The sequence below is a fragment of the Lactuca virosa genome, chromosome 4 (assembly GCF_052849685.1).
Source record: "Lactuca virosa cultivar CGN04683 chromosome 4, Lactuca_virosa_CGN04683_v6, whole genome shotgun sequence".
Lineage (NCBI taxonomy): Eukaryota > Viridiplantae > Streptophyta > Magnoliopsida > Asterales > Asteraceae > Lactuca > Lactuca virosa.
This window is the reverse complement of record NC_136429.1, coordinates 151,946,582-151,966,092: the sequence shown is the minus strand read 5'-3', so window position 1 is coordinate 151,966,092 and position 19,511 is coordinate 151,946,582.

Here is a 19,511-nt window from a genome sequence, read left to right as displayed (position 1 = left end):
CGGTAACCGGTTGGCGTGTGTGCATCGATTATCGAAAGCAAAATGATGCCACATGCAAAGTCCACTTTCCTTTACCATTTATTGATCAAATGCTCGAAAGATTATCTGGTCATCTCTATTACTACTTTTTAGATGGTTTTTCAGGATGCTTTCAAATCCCTATCGATCCTCAAGACCAAGAAAATACCACCTTCACTTGCCCAAGTGGGACCTTTTCTTATAGACGAATGCAATTCGAATTATGCAGCGCACCAGCCACATTCCAAAGATGCATGATGTCTATTTTCCATGACATGGTTGAAAAATTCATGGATGTCTTCATGGATGATTTTTTGATTTTTGGGTCATCTTTTGAAGATTTCTTGTCCAACCTTGACTTGATACTAGCGAGATGTGAAAAGACCAACTAGGTCTTAAATTAGGAGAAATGTCATTTTATGGTTAAAGAAGGGATTGTTTTGGGGCATAAGTTTTCTAAAATTGGGATAGAGGTGGACCGTGCAAAGTTTGACACTATAGCCAAGTTACCACCTCCAACAAATCTGAAGGGGTAAGAAGTTTTCTGGATCATGCGGGTTTCTACCGTCGATTCATTAAGGATTTCTCAAAAATCACAAGGCCATTAAGACAAGTTCTTTTAAAATATGCCACATTTTATTTCTCCAAAGAATGCCTTGAAGTCTTTCAATTGTTGAAAGAGAAATTAACTAATACCCCTATCATGATCGCCCCAAAGTGGAATCGTCCATTTGAGCTTATGTGTGAGGCAAGTGACTTTGCAGTTCGAGCTGTTCTTGGACAAAGGGTTGATCAACACTTTCAACCCATATATCATGCAAGCAAGACTCTCAATCCGGCTTAAGAAAATTATACTACTACCGAAAAGGAACTCCTTGATGTGGTATATGCTTTTGACAAATTCCGCCCTTATTTAGTTTTATCTAAAAACTATTGTGTTTACTGTCCATTCTGCTCTTAAGTATCTTTTTGCTAAACAGGATGCTAAACCAAGATTGATACGATGGGTGCTACTTTTACAAGAGTTTGAGATAGAAATAAGGGATAAAAAAGGAATGGAGAACGTGGAGGCCGGTCACTTATCGAGACTAGAAAACCCGAAATTGGAAGAGTAGGAAGAAAACAAGATTGGAGATGATTTTCCCAAAAAATATTTGATGGTAATTGTAGAAGAGGTGCCATGGTATGCGGATATAGCCAACTACTTGGCTAGTGATTATCTTCCAAAAGGACTGACTCGAAAAAAAAAAGATGAACCATACCACATCAGAAGTTGTGCAGACGGAATGATCAGAAGATGTGATTTCGGGAAAGAAAGTTTAGAGATCTTTAAGCATTGTCATAACGGGCCCACCGGAGGACATCATAGAGCATAGTATTCGGCTAAGAAGGTTTTTGATTCTGGATTTTATTGGCCTACAATTTTTAAAGATGCCACTCAATTTGTCAAGGGATGTGATTAATGCCAAAGTTCGGGAAACATTTCCTCCCGAAAAAAGATGCCCCAAAATATAATCCAAGTTTGTGAAATATTTGATGTTTGGGGGATCGACTTCATGGGACCTTTTCCGATGTATCGAGGGAATATATATATATATATATATATATATATATATATATATATATATATATATATATATATATATATAGTGGCAGTCGATTATGTATCCAAATGGGCAGAAGCACAAGCATTACCTACAAATGATGCTCGAGTGGTAGTTAGATTTCTTAAAAAATTGTTTTCTTGTTTTGGTGTTCCGAAGGCTCTTATTAGTGATCGGGGAACTCACTTTGCAAACGAACAATTAGACAAGGTGTTACAAAAATATGGTGTACACCATAGATTAGCAACACCCTATCATCCACAAACAAGTGGTCAAACCGAAGTTACAAATAGGGTATTGAATAGAATTTTGGAGCGATCGGTTGGAAGTAATAAGAAGGAGTGGTCGGAAAAGCTTGATGATGCATTATGGGAATTTCATACGACTTTTAAAACACCTATTGGTACTACACCATATTGGTTGGTATATGAAAATAATTGTCATTTGCCGGTGGAAATTGAACATAAAGCATTTTCGGCTTTGAAGATTTGCAACTTTGAATTGGCTGAACTTCGAGCAAACCGTTTAATGCAAATGAATTCTCTTGAAGAATTAAGAAATGAATCATACACAAGCTCCTTGATCTACAAAGATAAGACGAAGAAATGGCATGATGCAAGGACTTTCAAGAGGGGCAACATGTTCTCTTATTTAACTCAAGATTAAAGTTTTTTCCCGGGAAACTACAAAGACGTTGGGATGGGCAAGATATTGTAAAACAAGTTTTTCCACATGGGGCCATAGAGTTTATAACAAGAGATGGAACTCCCTTCAAGGTTAATGGACATCGGGTGAAGCACTATGAGGAAGGCATCCCAATTGAAGAAAAGGAAGGATAAACCTTGAAGTTTGCATGACCCGTATCAATGTAGAGAGGGAAGGAGTCCGGCTCACGACTCCCCAAAAAGAAGCGCTTGCAGGAGGCAACCTGTGGTTTAGAGTTTGCATTTTCTTTCCCGTTCTTTCCTTTTCTTTATTTTTATTTATATGTTTTATTTTGCTTTATTTTTTATTTTTCACTCCTTTGAATTTTTATATGGATTTTGTTGAGAGAACTAGCATGGAATGAGTGTGGGGAGGAAGTTTTTATGAAAATTTTGTCAAAAATAAATTATTTTTCACACCACGTCGTGGTGAAATTTTCCATGAGGTGGTGTCTTTGCAGAAAACGAAGACACGAAAATCGAGGAACCACCACGACGTGGTGCCAAAACCACGACGTGGTGACTGTTCAACCACAATAAAAAAATTAGGATTTTTAACCAAATCAGTCAAACCTTTCTTTTGCTTTTTCCCACTCCATCTCGCCGTGCTCTTTCTCCCACAAAGCTTTCCTCTGGATTTTCCTTCGATTTCTAAATTTTTCCAACGAAAAGGTATGATTTTTAAGCTCTTTTATTAGTAATAATCGATGATATGAGTGTCAATGGTGCGAAATTGCTATTATAAACTGTTATTTGGAGAAATTTCATGGTTTAGAGTTCCTAATTTTATCAAAATTGGGCTTGGTTTTTGATGTTATACTTTGAATTTTACTTTAACTTACATGTTTTTATGCCCTTAGAAAACCCTAGACTTGATTTGAGTTGTTTTGGTCTGCAATAAGTTCGATTCTGCCCAGGTTAAACGAACAGGTTGTCAACCATGAAGACTCGTCGTGGTCCTCGACGTGGCTATTTTAGAACAATTTATTCTTTTTGATTTGCTTACTAACTTGCATATGGTTGTTTAGTTTTGTATTTATGCTTTTTTTTTTGCAGAAAATGGCAAGCTGTGGAAGAAGAACTCAACCCGGGGGTCGTCCCGACTTCCCATGGTATAATTTTCCAAGGGTAGTAGGTCCGGAAGTTTTAGCCCAATGGAATGGATGACTTGCATGGATAAAGGAGCGTAGGGTACATGTGCCAGCTAAAATCAATTGGAATTGGATGGAGGAAATGGGTTTATCGGAGGCCATTGAATCATTTCTTGTTCAATATTATGATGGCATCCAAGGGAGGTTTGTATGCATGGCGTGGAGGAGAATATTTCATATTCAGGATCCGATATACAAGGAGTTGGGGGTGGAGTTTTTGGAAACTGTAACCTTCCAAAGAAAAATTGGTATTCATGAGCCAGCAAACATCACATTCTGTTTGGGAGGCGAGAGGCGAGAAATTAGCCTGGCTTATTTCACAAGGCGGACGAAGCTTTATCTTTCGTCCGAAATGCATACTGAATCTTATGTTGAATTCATTGCTCGTTGTGTCCGGACAAACGAATGGTTCAAGGACGACCAATATTGGCTGAATATAGTGAATGGGTAATACCAATCCGGGACCGAGCAAGAAAGTGAAATCCGGTCTCCTATACATCGCCTTCTTCACCGCTTGATCACCAACACTATCAACCAGAGACAGGAGGGGGACAAGGTCATGGGATTGGATGTTTTTTTATGGAGCATCATCACTCCGGATGTCCTTGTTGACATTATGTATCTTGTGGCTGAATTTTTGGCAATTCAAGCGGGAAAGGATCGTCGTGGGTCTCCTCTTTATGGTGGAATATTGATTACCCAGTTGGCACGGTCATTTGGGATCCTCAAAAAACGTGAAGCTGCTATATTGACAATAGAGTCGGGCAAGTCTTTTTCTCCACTCCTATACAAGCGCACCAATATTGTCATTGACAACAGGTTTGGTAATTATTCCATTCCCAATGATACTCCCAGGAACGAACCCGGGAGACGGGTGAGGCAAAGACCCACCGATGTAAATGATGATGAGCCACCCGTGATTCCAACTGAAGATGAGCTTCCCATGGATCCATACAATGTTGCATTCCGAAGATATCAAGATAATTTGGGTTGGGTGTGAACTACACCAACATGAACATTGATCTCATTATGCAACACATGAACTTGCAAAGGCCAAGTGGGTATCCGGTCTCTTACCCTTACATCCCGATATGGACCGAATTCTGGGCAGAACAACAAGGTGGTGCTAGTGGCAGTGGAGGTGGAGCCCGCGATGAGGATGAGGAGTGATTTATCCTTTTATTTGAAGTGGATTAAAGACAATTTATTTTTGTTTGTTTTGGTTGTTTGGTTTATTTTTTTTTTGGATATTGGTAACTTAGGATTTGGATGTTTTATCATGTTTCTTGTCCCTAGATATCCAGGAACTTTGATTTGAGAGAGGAGTAATTTTCATGAGAGTTTGATGAGTTTAAGAGAAAGGATAGAAAAGTGGTGAGAGAGGCGAGATTTGAGCACATCGAATATTATTTTGATCAAATGAGTGATGAGTCACATTTCCAAAAATGCACATCCTTATTGGTGGCGAATTCAATGAAGAATTATGTTGAAAACCTGCACTATTTATCAAAAATTTTACCCAACTCGACGTGGTAACTCTCACCACGACGTGTTGTCGTTACAGAAAACACAAATTTTTATTTGCCACCACTCAACACGACGTGGTCTCTACTACCACGAGGTGGTGATTGTCTCGAGTTTGATTTTCGAGTATTATCCTACACATTACGACATGTAAGTATCCAAGTGTTAAATTCCAGTTCCATAACGGTCAACTACTTCCATTTTTACACATATTAGAGTGCGATCCTACACACGAGCAACACGATCCACGATGCATCTTCTATCCCAGGAGAGCCTGTTCCTTTTTCTCCCTCTTTACTATTATGTATTGCATAGCATGCAATGAGGGCATTGCACCAAATAGGTGTGGGGGTAGGGGTATATTGCATTAGGAAAAAGCATTTGATTTTTGAAAATTTGCATTAGAATTGCTAGTTTTTTTTTTCAAATATGCATTTGATTTTTGAAAATTTGTGTTAGAATTGCTAGTTTTTTTTTCAAATATGCATTCATATAAACTTGAAAGAATAGTTTAAATTAGGAAAACCTAGCTAATTAAAAATTTTGCTAGTATTGTGTGGGATGATCCTTTGAGACACCAAATGTTTACCCGAGCCAACACATGTTACAGTGTATTTGTGGCTTCCCATTATTAGTGAAAAGCCATGAGATATGAAAGATAATCTGGTAGCTTATATAATGTAATAAGTTCTACAACGTGTACCTGAAATCCATCCAGGAGAGCTTATGTAGTCATTGCACTTAGACTAATGCCTCTAACCAATAAAGGTTGAAGTTAAGCTCATTGCTTAAGCATGTAGGACTCGAGTGGAAAAATGTGCAATATATATAAAAAAGAGAGAGAAATTACCAAAAAGTTGAAAGAATTTTGGAGCTGTCAAAGTATGAAATCCAAAGATAAAAATTCTGAAGAAATCCAAAAGTTGAAGATACCAAAAATCAAACAAAAAGGTGGTGAATTCAAAGAAATTGAAAGACAAATATCAAATAAGAGATGAATTCCAAAGAGCTCCATTGTGGTATCAAAGTTGTAATTTTTTCTAGAGTTTATGTATGCTTGGTAGTTTAACCAAAAATACCTTGAGGTTAAGAAAGATTTATGGGGATGGATTCGGAGGGTTGCAAAAATGAATGTCGTATAAGCTAATGGGTGAAGGTTCATAAGGATTGTGAGTATTTAGGAATGAGAAGTTTTTAGGAATCATAGACACAAATACATGCATTACAGTCTTGGGATAATGGCTGAGTTTGAAATGGATTGTTTTATGCAATATTGGTAAGATAAAAAATCAATTTGTTGTGGGGCAAGCAAAGAATAAGTGTGAGGTATTTTGATATGTGCATATCTATACATATAATTTTACATCATATCTTAATATTTCTAGTTATTTTTATGCCCTTTATAGAACAAAAGGTACTTAATCTGTTGTATATTGTGTTGTAGGGGTACAAGACATGCTCGAAGTGAAAATGAAGCTGGAAGTTGGAAGCTAGGAATTTGGATCAAGTCATAAAATGAAGAAAAATATACTCTCCATGTCGTGGTGACATTCCCACGACGTGGTGTTTTGGACTATCTTGATGGATCTAGAATACTTGCTGAATACGGGATAACCACGAAGACCACGACGTTGTTGACTTACCACGTCGTGGTGATCTGTTTTCAGGAAATTATAAATATAAGTCATTCTCCTCCAAAATTGGAACTTTTGCGGGAATCTATTGTCGATTTTTGAAGGCCAAATATCCACTTTGAAGCTTGGAAGTTGCAGAAGTCGATCATAGCTTGGAATCGAGAGCATTAAGGCAATACAACTTTCTATTACGATTTTCTACTTTATTTTAATCATGTTTATTACAATGAATTTCGTTTTTATGAGTTTGATTGTTGAAATCATGGGCTAAAACCATATGGCTTCAATTTAGTGTAGTTTTATTGACTTTTTATGGCTTGATTTATGGTTAGGGTTAAGTTTAGTTGGTTATTTGTTACTTTAACTTATTAAAGAATCTTTTGTGCTTATGATAACTACTTTTTCTATTTATTGCTGAGTTTAATTAAGTTTGCATGACCATCAATTTTGATCAAACTTGAATCTTATGATCTTTGTGAATTGCAAAATTATAGGACTAGAGTTTTGACCAAAACCTAGGGTTAAATAGAAAAGTGGGTAAGTAATTGTAGGAGCTAATAGATGACGACCGATCATATATAGAATTGAACTGAGAAACTCAATTAATCAATTCATTATAAGTCTAATTTAACTCGAACTGAACACTAGTAAACTTGTTAGTTTATTCGCCTGATCACCGTATGAATGAGCTTGTTTGCTAAAGGATTACGATTAGTGAACATTAACCTAGTCATCTTAGGAATCGGTAACCAACGAAACATAAACCCAATGCACTTCCATAAATCAACCATAATAGCAAGTAAATTGAAGCTAAACGGAAGTCTCTCAATTACCTTGGTTTAAATCGTCTTTTGTGTTTCCTGCTTTTTAGTTTTACTATTTGTCTCAATATTTGATAGTTAGTTAGTTTGGTTAATTAAGTTTCTAGTCTTGCAAAACTAGAGAAAACCCTTTTTCTAAATTTAATAGTAATTTAGTTAGTTAGTAGATAAAAATTAGCTAATCATTTCGTTCCCTATGTTCGATGCCTGTCTATTGTGCTATATTATTTTCAACAAGGTACTCTGCCTTAGGTAATACTTAGTTACATTAGTAGGATTAACTAGTGCATAATTATTTACACATCAGTTACAAACATTAAAACACTTAAGTCAGGTAGACTTACACACTACACACACTTGTATGTGGTTAAAAATATGTATACACATGAGTAAGGTAAGTACTTATACTCTCTATTTTTATACTTTTTGGTTAGAAAAACACTCTTTTTTATATAAGCTGATAATCAATCATATTTAAATAAAACATAATTTTGGTTATAAAAGTATGCAGATTCAAAACCTGTGGAATTCATCAACATTATTGTTGACGTATTTTAAAACACGTGTATTCTCAAGAACTTAAGAGCTGGAGTGCACACCGATTAATATGGAAACATGTTATCCATAGTAGTTCCTTGCTTTTTGTTGTGGCGTAACTGTTCATGCACTTATTTGTTTTAATTTAAATTTTGCGAAACTTGTACGGTTTTAACACACTTTTAGATCTCTAACGATGTAAACCTTATTATAGATTAATGAAAGTATTTAATATTTATTACAAGTTTTTGTACTGTTCATTATGTGTGATTATCTGTGATCCAACATTACGTCACTACCCCAACGCTTCTGCCACTAGCCGGGGGTGTGACAGATCGGTATCAGAGCTAATGACTATAGTAAACTAAGTACTTTCTTAGGAAGGCACGACTATAGTCTGGGGCTTACTCTCTTAGGTTAGGATTATCCCTTAACCTATAAATAAAAAGTGTTATTAATATATACTACCGATGGAATTCTTATAGGAATGGTGACATGATAAACACGTCGCTTGGGTTGCTGGATTTTAGAACAGCTAAACGCTAAAATGATCCCACCCTATGATTGTCCTATCTGGCCGGTGGCTTATCAAGTAGACCCGACGTAACAAACAATAATTAATAAAACTCGTGAACATAATAAACTCAAGATACATAGTTATGTATAAACTCAGTCCCTTGATGAGAACACTTATCCAATATAAAAAATCTTGAACTCAAGTTTTTAGATCAAATACTCAACTAGGTTCTATAATACATAGGTCATACGACAACTAAACCTAGTTGCACGCCTAAGTTTTATTATGTCACACCCCGCTAAAGCGGAAATACGGGGCGTGGCAGTACAAAGGGTTTAATAGCAAAAGATAAAGACTACACCAACCATAGTATTAAAAATCATTACAAATTACAATGAGTTTGGATAACTTTTTAAAAGAAATTACAATGTATTTAAAAGACAACACATGTGAATGCTCCTACAAGCGATGTGTCTCTATGTGCCACTTACGCGATGATTCCTGAAAAAACATGTAAAACGAGCGTCAACTATAAAAATAGTTGGTGAGTACTCACAGGTTTATAACATAATATAGTTTGAAGTCATGAAAATCAGAATATTGATAAGAATTTCCATAAACAAATGTTCATTACTAAATAAGTAAATAAGTTTTCATGAATAGAAGTTCGTTGCTAAAACAAGTAATAAAGTTTCCATAAATAGAAGTTTTTTGCTAATATGAAAAACAAAGTCCGTTGCTCAAGTGAGTAAACAGGTTCACTACTACAAAGAGCAAACAAGTTCACTGCTAAGACAAGTAAATAAGTTTCCAGTAATAAAAGTTCGTTGCTATAATGAGAAACAAAGTTTCTATGTGCGTGGTGATCAAATCATGAGTTCACAACCCAAGCATAAGACCGAATGCCCTCTTGAGTGCTATGTCTATCGCTAGCATAGGGAGAAATAATGGTAAAATGCACTCAAGCGAATCGTGCGAGTGAGGAGTTGTCTACCTCCTAATAGCGCTATCCATAATGACCATGGGCTCAAATGAGTTAATGACTTGTGTGAACTGGTTCCAGGGACTTAAACGCAATAAGGCCTCATGAATTAACAATAGCATACACATACACAACATCAAAATATAGCAACCAAGTTTTATACGAGTCACATTAAATACAACAAACAATAAACAGTTTTTGGACATGCTTTTCCACCCCAAAACATTTAAAATCGAAAATAGGGGGAGTCGTGAATACTCACAATGATACATGAAGGTATTTGTGATGCCTTGAGCTAACTTCCCTCATGTCCTACTACCGATTCCCTACGATAAGGTTACACACTAGTAAGTCTCTAGTCGAAAATCTAACACTAGTATACTTAATTTCTACAATATAATTATGCTAATATTGTGTCAAAATGAGGCTTTGTATAAGTTGCAATTGCTTTTCTAAAAATTCAGATTTCCATATACCAGTTGACTTATTAACATTTGCAAGTGACAAATCCCATTTTGTGTTATTGTTTGAAATGCATTTTAGCACTTTTGGAAGGGCTTTACAAACGAAAAATCCAAAACTAAATCAAACCAGTTCTAAAAATTTCCAAACTTTACATTTCATTTCTAACTATAATTTAGAACCCTCTTGTAATTTTTCATGATTTTTAAATATGTTTAACCATTTAATTCCTTGAAAACATCATAAAATCGAGAAAAATAATAAACAGTTAATAAAAATTCTCAATCTTTTTGTAAAACTGTTATACAATGTATTTAAATTGGGAAAAATTCTCAAATTGATTTTCAAATAGTTTATCCTGATTTTATGATTTTTGTGTGTTTATTCTAACAAAAATAGAGATAATTATAAAATAGTTTCTAAAATTTCCCAAACTTTTTGTACTAGTGTTATTAGACATATAAAAGTCGGAAAGAATATAAAAGTTGGTTTCCAAATAGCGTAGATATTTTCTTTGTTTTATTCACTTAAATAAGCCTTAATTCATAAAAAATTATTAAACAGTAAATGAAAATTACCAAAAAAAGATTTAAAATTTATATGCAGTGTACATAAGCAGGAAAAATTACTAAGATTGATTTTCATATACTGGAGTCCGAGTTTTGGATTTATGTGAATTTAATGTAAGAAATATCGCATAAATAGCAAAATGATTCAATAATTATTCACAATTTTTGTAAAGATATTATTTAATGTATAAAAACTTGGAAAAATACCAAAACTGGGTTTTGAACAATTTAACCTGTTTTTATGATTTTTGTGTATTTGTTCTATTAAAAACGAAAATAAATACTAAACTATTTATAAAGTTCCAAAACTTATTATTTGTGGCTAAAATATAATACAAGTCGTTATGGAAATTTATTATAATTTTTAGAACATTTTAACTATTTTTCCTAGATTTATTCTCATAAATGAGCATTAATTCATGAAAAATTAGTAAACAGTAAGAGAAATTTATTAAACTTTTTTATTCACGATTATTATTTATTATAAGATATTCTGGTAAATTTTAATAATTTTTGGACAAGTTTAGCTATTTTTCATCAATTGAATACCTTAAACATTCATTAAATCGGGAAAAATAAACAATTGTCTTGGAAAAATATGGAAACTTTTTCATGTAGTCTTTATGATGTCTAGAAGATGCGAAAGTTATGAAATATGGATTTGGACATTTATAACTGTATTTTGCTATTTATTTCTCTTCAACAGAAACAAATTAGAAACCAATAGAAAACAGTCATAGAAATGAATGCAACTTCATGAAACGTCTTTAATTAGCACGTAGGTTATATCAGAAATTTACCAGAATTTATTGACCAAAAAGTATTTTATGTGAATTATTGCTCTATTTTCCTGCAAACATTACAATAAATCGAGAAAAATGATTTTTTTCTGAAAATTTCCAGATCATCTTATTTTGTTTTTTGGATTCTGAGAAAAATTATATTTGGACAGAAAAGAAGTTTTAGATATTTATTTATGAATAAATCATTTATAAGCATTCTTAACAATGTACTTTGATAATCAAGCCTTTAAGCTTGATGTTCATCACATTCATTATAATTTGAAGACCATGTATGAACTTATTTTGTTCAAAATGATGTTTCTAAATGAAAAACTTGAATGCATGTGGTTTTGGATCTTTAAAACTTGTAAAACTCAAGGTGATGGATTTGATTTAGGTTTTGGTCATTAGATTTCACCTTCTAACAACATGCATGTTGTTTTTGGGTGAAATCCTACCACAATTATCATCAAATTCGACATGCATGAACATGCATGTGAATAATCTCAAAGAAAGGTGTTTATGGAGAGAAAAATGCAAGAAAACTTGATATTTTTGAAAGAAAAGTGAACAAAATATAAGGAAATTGATTTTACCTTGAAGATCAACTTCAAATGATGAATATTCTTTAGTAAAATGAGGGATATTTTCTAGAAATTTCGTGGGTTTTGGAGCTTCATAGAGGCAAAGAGTGGGGGTTTTAGAGAGAAGAAAGGAAAGAAAAGAGAGATTCTATCTCTCTGAATAGCTCATCTCTCTCGTCATCTCTTTGGGGTTATACTCCACCAACATCGTCCATCAAAAAAACAGAGATGCTTATAAACTCATGAAGAATTGAATGTAAAAATCTCTCCAAGTGATATTGCTTCTAGGTTCGTCATTTGAAGAGAAAATGAAGAGGGAAGTTTTAGAGAGAGAAAAGTGGGAGGTTGAGCGAATAGGAAGTGAAAATGACTGACTTTAGGAAGAGAAATGAGGGGAGAGAGAGGGATTCCAAAATTTGAAGAGGAGAGAGGATATTTTCTTTTCTTTTCTCTTTTTTTAAATTCCTTCATTTTTATAAAATTTATTTCAATTTATATAAAATGTTTATTTTATATAAATTTTGTTCATAACTCTTAGATTTTTAGCTTATAAAAGTAAGGTTAATGTTAATGAAGTAAATTAATTTCCTTTATTATATTTCCACATTTTAAATATTTTAATTTGATATTATAGAGTTTATAAAAATTTTCATGGGATTTTAATGTGAAACTTCATAAATTTAAGTTTTTAGGACTTTTAGGGTTTTAAGGAATTTTGTAAATCTTTGGATACCAAAATAAATTGAATCTTTGAGAATTCAAATTATTTTTGCGTTTCCTAACTCTTATTCAAGTTAGAAACAATGTTTGTAAATTATTTTCATCGGTTTATTGGCATTCTATGTAGTGGTTCTGAGATTCAAGTGAATTTGATGAATGAAGTATACTAGTCCTAGTTTCAACTTTGACTTAAGTTTCTATGAGACTTTGACCTAATTTCTACTTCTAGGTCAAGTGCATAATGTGTCTACATGATTCATGCAAAGATGTTCAATTCAAGGAATGACCCGAATATGGATAGTCATTACAGTTAAGCAGTTGTAGAATTCACATACCAATGTGAAATCTAAGTACACTATTCTTCGATTCTACTTGTTTCCAAGTTTCTAGTAGGTTATAACATAGCTCCTAGTTACAAAGTCTAGTATGTGTCATGCCTATATGTGCAACTAAGGTTATTTAAATCTAGAACTGTCTCAAATTTTGACAGCTGTCACATATTATGGTCGGGTCATATGCCTTATCCAACTTCAGTGAAGTAGTTGATAGACTAAACACTTGGAGATTCAAGCAAATCACACTACACGATCATAGATTCACTCCACACGATCACGGATTCACACCATCCGATTACAGCTTTGCACACACAAGTGTTTATTTGAGATACATACAAACTTAAACTATTTTTAGGATGGACGAGGTTTCGGGTTTGATAATCATAGAAGAACGAGAAGACGAACAGATGAATCCACTCTTCCCAATTCCAGGGGATCCCTACTTACCCGAGATACCGATGATCCAAAACCCCATTCCCTCGGATGACGGAGCACCCCTTCTATCCGAGAGTAGTGAACCTGAAGAGAAGGTCGAATTAGAAGGCGAGGTGGAGCTGATGGAAGAAGTAGATCACGTTGTAATACCACCACTTGTCCCATGCAACCTAAACCATATAGGAAATCGTACTAGTAAGACAACACGCAAATCCATCCCAACTCGCGAGGGAATCAAGAAGAAATCGAAAAGGAGATCGGGCGAGTTGCGAGACACGAAGATGACCCCACTTGGCACACTCACTTTTATGAAGGGTAGATGGAGATGGAGAGCTTCCATCACATGTTTGTAGTTCGTCAGACATATGCCGATTTACAGAGGTAGAGGGACAATCCTGATGGATTGTTGGTGTAGTAACAGTTGGTTGAACGAGGAAGGAATGACTAGCAGGTTTGAATTTGGTCAAACATCAGGGGAAAACCCCCACCTCCATAGGCATTCATGCCTTATCGCTATTGTTCGAACGTAGCATCCGTCTTGGCCATCAAGTCCGAACGGTGAGCTGTGAGCTAAATATCATTAAAGGTAATGTGGCGCAGCTGTTGGGTAGGGTGCATATGATGGAAACCCAACAAGCTCAAGACCGAGAGACAACTTTAAATGATCGCAAATGAGTGGAATCAACCCAATATTTTATGAGTTATTATGATGTCAAACTTTTGGGATTAGTGATTCAGAGCAAGTTAACACTCATTAGAGCAAGGAGTGCCAATGATAGAGCTGCCATGGTTCAACATAGGAATTTGGTATTGGAGGAATAAGTACAGGAAATCTACGAATTGGGCTGCTACTTGGGCCTTTGGTAGATGGAGTTGGAAGGATGGGTGTAAATATGGTACCGGTGGTTAGGAAGCATATAGGCAAGAGTATAGTTTATCTTGCCGAATTTTCATGTAGAACTTTTGATCCAGGTTGGATGGTGTAGGGTGAAAGGGGCATGTGGTTCCAATGGCTACATTTAACGGGGAAAAGGCGTATATCGAGAGGAATAGCTAGTCTAACAAATTTTTATTCGTCTGACACATCTACATATGTTTAGAGCTTTCCACCCCTACCGTACACACACACTCTCTCTCTCTCTTTTTGTACACTGCAAAAAACTGTACCTAACTGATGGATGATGTTAATATAATGATGCATATATTATAGTATATCTTGAATTTGTGAACAAACTGTATGATCTATGTGCCTAACTTGAAAATCCATGAGAATTGTTGGAAAAAAACTATGAACTTTTATGAACAAATAATTAATTTAAACAATTGTACGCTAATGAATAACAAAAACGCCATGCAAAACTTACACTCTTCTTACTAACTATAATAGGATGAACAACATGCCTCCAACGTAACATCCCAAAAATAGTGAAAACTTTTCGTTTTTAAAAAACCATTAGTTTCATACTTCAGGCGTCCCAAAGTCAACCACCAAACAAAATGTTAAAAAACCATTAGTTTCATGCTACAAGGGCTCCTCACACTCGACACATCCAAACACACCCTAATTAATAATCAGGGTAATAACCCAATAATCAAGGTCCAAATCATATCTCTCTTATTAAGGGTAAAAGACCATTATACCCTTTCCTAACTAGACCCCACTAAGCTTGGCCCAAGACCAAAAATGGCCCAAGGCCCAAAATAGCCCAAAATGCACTTCTGGGAGTACGTCATGCGTACTTCCTCATTACTCCTTGCGTACTGCGAGATAACAAAAAATGTAACAGGGAAAAGCCCGTTACACCATGCGTACTCAGGGGTTACGCCCTGCGTAATCCCCTGTTCTCCAAAACCACTTTTTAACTCTTAATGCTTAAAGACTAAATGTCCAACTCACAAAACTTGATCTTGTGAAGGTCTTAATTGAAAATTTTGATAGCTTTAAGCTTTTGCATGGCTTAATAGATCCCAACACTAAACCCTAAGTCCATAACACCCTTAAATAATCTCAAACTCTTACATGAGTGAGAAATAACAACAAAGGCTTCATTTTTATGACTCAAGATCCTTAAAAACATCATAAAGTAGCAAACTTGGGCTCAAGAGTAGCTTTTACTCACAAGAACCAAACCATGGGACCAAAAGCATGTAAAACAAAACCCTAGCCTGGATCTAAACTATATAACCACAAAAGTGTGAGCTTTATACCATCAAAGGTTGGCAAAAGGAAAGAAGACTCTGTATCTACAAGCTCCAAGCTCACCAATCACCAACAATGAACTCCTTCTTCTTCTACAATGCACTAAAATCACTTTAGAGGTCCAAAACAAACTTTCAAGGGTTAGGGTTTCGAAATAAGCGAATGAGGGAGTGGAGGTTGAAGGTAAGGCTGGTTTCAAAGGCTTAAGGTCCTTTAAATAGGGTCTAAACCCTAAAAATTAGGGTTTGGGACTTGTGTGTGTATACCCTACGTACCACTTTAGTACGCCCTGCGTACTCAAAGGAGCCATGTCACCCATTTAATGAATTACGCATGGCGTACCTATGGGGTACGCACCGCGTAAGGACCAAATTTTCATCTTTTTTAAACTATAAGCCAAAATTGAAAATTACTTGGAACACAAATGTTACAACTCTCCCCCACTTGAATTAGACTTCGTCCTAGAAGTCCGATGCTGCAAAAAAAACTTTGGGTAATGCTCCCTCATCTCATCCTCAGGCTCCCATATCCACTCAGAGCCCTTCCGGTGCTGCCATTGCACCTTCACCGGGTTCACCACTTTGTTGCGCAGAGTCTTTGCCTTTCTGTCATGAATCGCAACTGGTATCTCAACATAGTTAAGGTGCTCATCAACTTGTATGTCTTCCAAGGGTATCACTGTAGAATCGTTAGCTAAACACTTCCATAACCGCGAGACATGGAAAGTGTTGTGGAATTGACTGAGCTCATCTGGAAAATCCACCCGGTAAGCCACCTTGCCCACTGGGCGATAATCCTAAAGGGACCAATAATCCGGGGGCCCAACTTGCCCTGCTTCCAAAATCGGATGACATCTTTCCAAGTTGACACCCTTAAAAACACAAAGTCCCCCACCTGAAACTCGAGGTCCGAACAACGACGGTCTGCATAACTCTTATGTCGGCTTTGCACGATTCGTAATGTGTCATGCACTTTTTGTATCAACTCAGTAGTCTTGAGCACTAATTTAGTACTTCCCATGACTCGATGCCCGACCTCGCCCCAACAAACCGAGGTCGTACACCTCCTCTTGTACAACATCTTGAAAGGTGGCCGATCTATACTGGCATGATAACTATTGTTTTAGGAGAGCTCGGCCAATGAAAGATAAGTATCCCATCTCCCGCCAAAATCTAGCACACACGCCCTTAGCATATCTTCAAGTGTCTGAATCGTCCGCTCACTCTGACCATCGGTCTGGGGGTGGTATGATGTACTGAAATGTAGCTGAGTACCTAACTCCTCATGAAAATTCCCCAAAAACCTGGAGGTGAAACGAACGTCTCAGTCCTAAACCACCGAAACTGGCACTCCATGCCGAATGACCACCTCCCGGATATAAATGTCAGCCATCTTCTCTACGGATATACTCTCAGCAATCGGTATGAAATGAGCACTATTGGTCAATCTATCAACATTGACCCAGATAGAATCAACCCCACGTGCCGTCCTTCGCATCTTTGTGATAAAATCCATGGCGATCTCTTCCCATTTCCACATGGGAATGGGTAACAGTTGCATCTTACCATAAGGTCTCTGATGTTCGGCATCGACTTTCCCGCAAGTTAGGCACCGGTCTACAAATCATGCTATCTCCCTTTTCATATAGGGCCACCAATAGCTCAAATTCAAATCCATATACATCTTCATGGCCCTTGGGTGGATCGAAAACTTCAACTTATTAGCCTTTTCTAGCACTGTCTGCTTAACCCCACCAGTAGTCGGAACCCAAACTCTACAACACTAGGTCAACAAGCCCCGACTATCTCTGACGAGTAATGGAATCTGCCCCTGATTCGCTCTGCCTTCCAGTTTTCCTTTTTCAAACCTTCTACCTGAGCTTTCTGGATTGAATACAACAAAGGAAAAACAATAACCATCCTCAAACATATATCTTCGATAGGTTCACCTACTGCATTGCGGATCAAGGCATCGGCCACCACATTGGCCTTCCTGAGATGGTACATGATCTCATAATCATAATCCTTTACCACATCCAACCATCTCCGTTGCCTCATGTTCAAATTCGGTTGATCCATCAGCTACCTCAAAATCTTGTGGTCAATGTAGATAGTACATCTAACCCCATACCAATAGTGCATCCAAATCTTGAGAGCGAAAACTACAACCCCTAACACCAAATCATACATAGGATAATTCACCTCATGAGGCTTCAACTTCCTCGATGCATAGGCAATCACACGTCATCTCTGCATGAGGACAACTCCCAAACCTAAGATTGACGCATCACAATAAACTACAAAGTCATCCAAACCCTCGGGAAGAGTGAGAATCGGGTCCTCACATAATCTCTGTCTCAATGTCTCAAATGTTGACTGCTGATCGGGCCCCTACCGAAAGGTAACATTCTTCTTCATCAAATAGGTCAATTGTATAACAATCTTGGAGAAATCATGGATAAATATCCGATAATAACCCGTGAGACCTAGAAAACTCCGAATCTCCGATGGAGTTCTCGGAACCTCGCATCTCATCACGGCCTCAATCTTGGCCGGGTCGACCAATATCCCCTTCTGGTTGACGACGTTCCCCAAGAATTGCACCTGGCGCAACCAAAACTCACATTTGGAGAACTTGGCATACAACCTCTCTCTTCTTAGAGTCTCCAATACCTCCCCAAATGATCCTCGTGTTGTTCCTTGGTCTTAGAGTAGACCAGAATATCATCAATAAACACGATCACTGACCGATCCAACATCGGTCTACATATTTTGTTCATGAGATCCATGAACGTTGCAGGTGCGTTGGTAAGTTTGAAAGGCATCATGACGAACTTGTAATGACCATAACGAGTCTTGAAGGCCGTCTTCAGCACATCCTCGTCTCTAAACCTCATCTGGTGATAACCAGATCGCAAATCAATCTTGGAAAAACAAGATGTAACGTCCTAAAAATCAAGGTAAATTTTTCATTTTTAAAAACCAAACCACAAACCATAAATGTTTATGAAACTTAGTTTCCAAAATTCAAAATCATACATCAGAGTATCCCAAAATCAAATCTCATAAAAACTAAAGGATATGCACGATCAAGCCTTCGCCTTGCCCTGATCATCTAAAGTACCTGAAACATAAAACTTAAATTGTAAGCCAAAGCTTAGTGAGTTCCTCCAAAGTACCACAGAAAACCAAAAAGATAACAACATGCATATATGAGCCTTTAGTTTGACTGGACCGTCTCATAGGGCCTACAGGGGACTTCAGCCTGATTGGACCACCTTGCAGGCCTACAATCTATCCGGACCACCCCGGGCATCTTGGCCTTCAGCACAAAGCAAGACCGCCTCAAACCAAGAAACCATAACATGTCGACATATACAATAACAATCAATAACCAGCAACACAGGTAATCATACAGATCTACCAATCTAACGCATACTCAGTGCTCATAGGTAATCAAACAGATCTACCAATCTAACACATACTCATCATAACATCAATCCAATATACCAGGATACACAATCCAGTGGGGGCGGCCTTGGTGCCTTCGAAACACAAGTACAGTGAGGAAAACTCACCTCATAGTCTAAAAATATATAGCTGAACAAGTTACTGCACCAACTGCTGCCTCTACCAGTCACCTATAGAATAAAAAGTGACCTAGTCTCAAACTACTTCCCAAAATACTAAAAATTCCCTTAATCTAAACTTGGTCAAACCCCAGGTTATAGATCAAAGTCAACAAGACAAAAAAGTCGAAGAAGGTGAAACTGACTGAGTACAGCCAGCGTAATCAGTCTCTACACTGAGCATAGACGAGACTTAGCCAAAACCACGGGACTCTAACCAAGTACGCGCAGCGTACCCTTTGGTACGCCTAACATACTTTGCTTGAATTGTATTCTCCTCATTAAGTGCTTATTTCACAAGGAT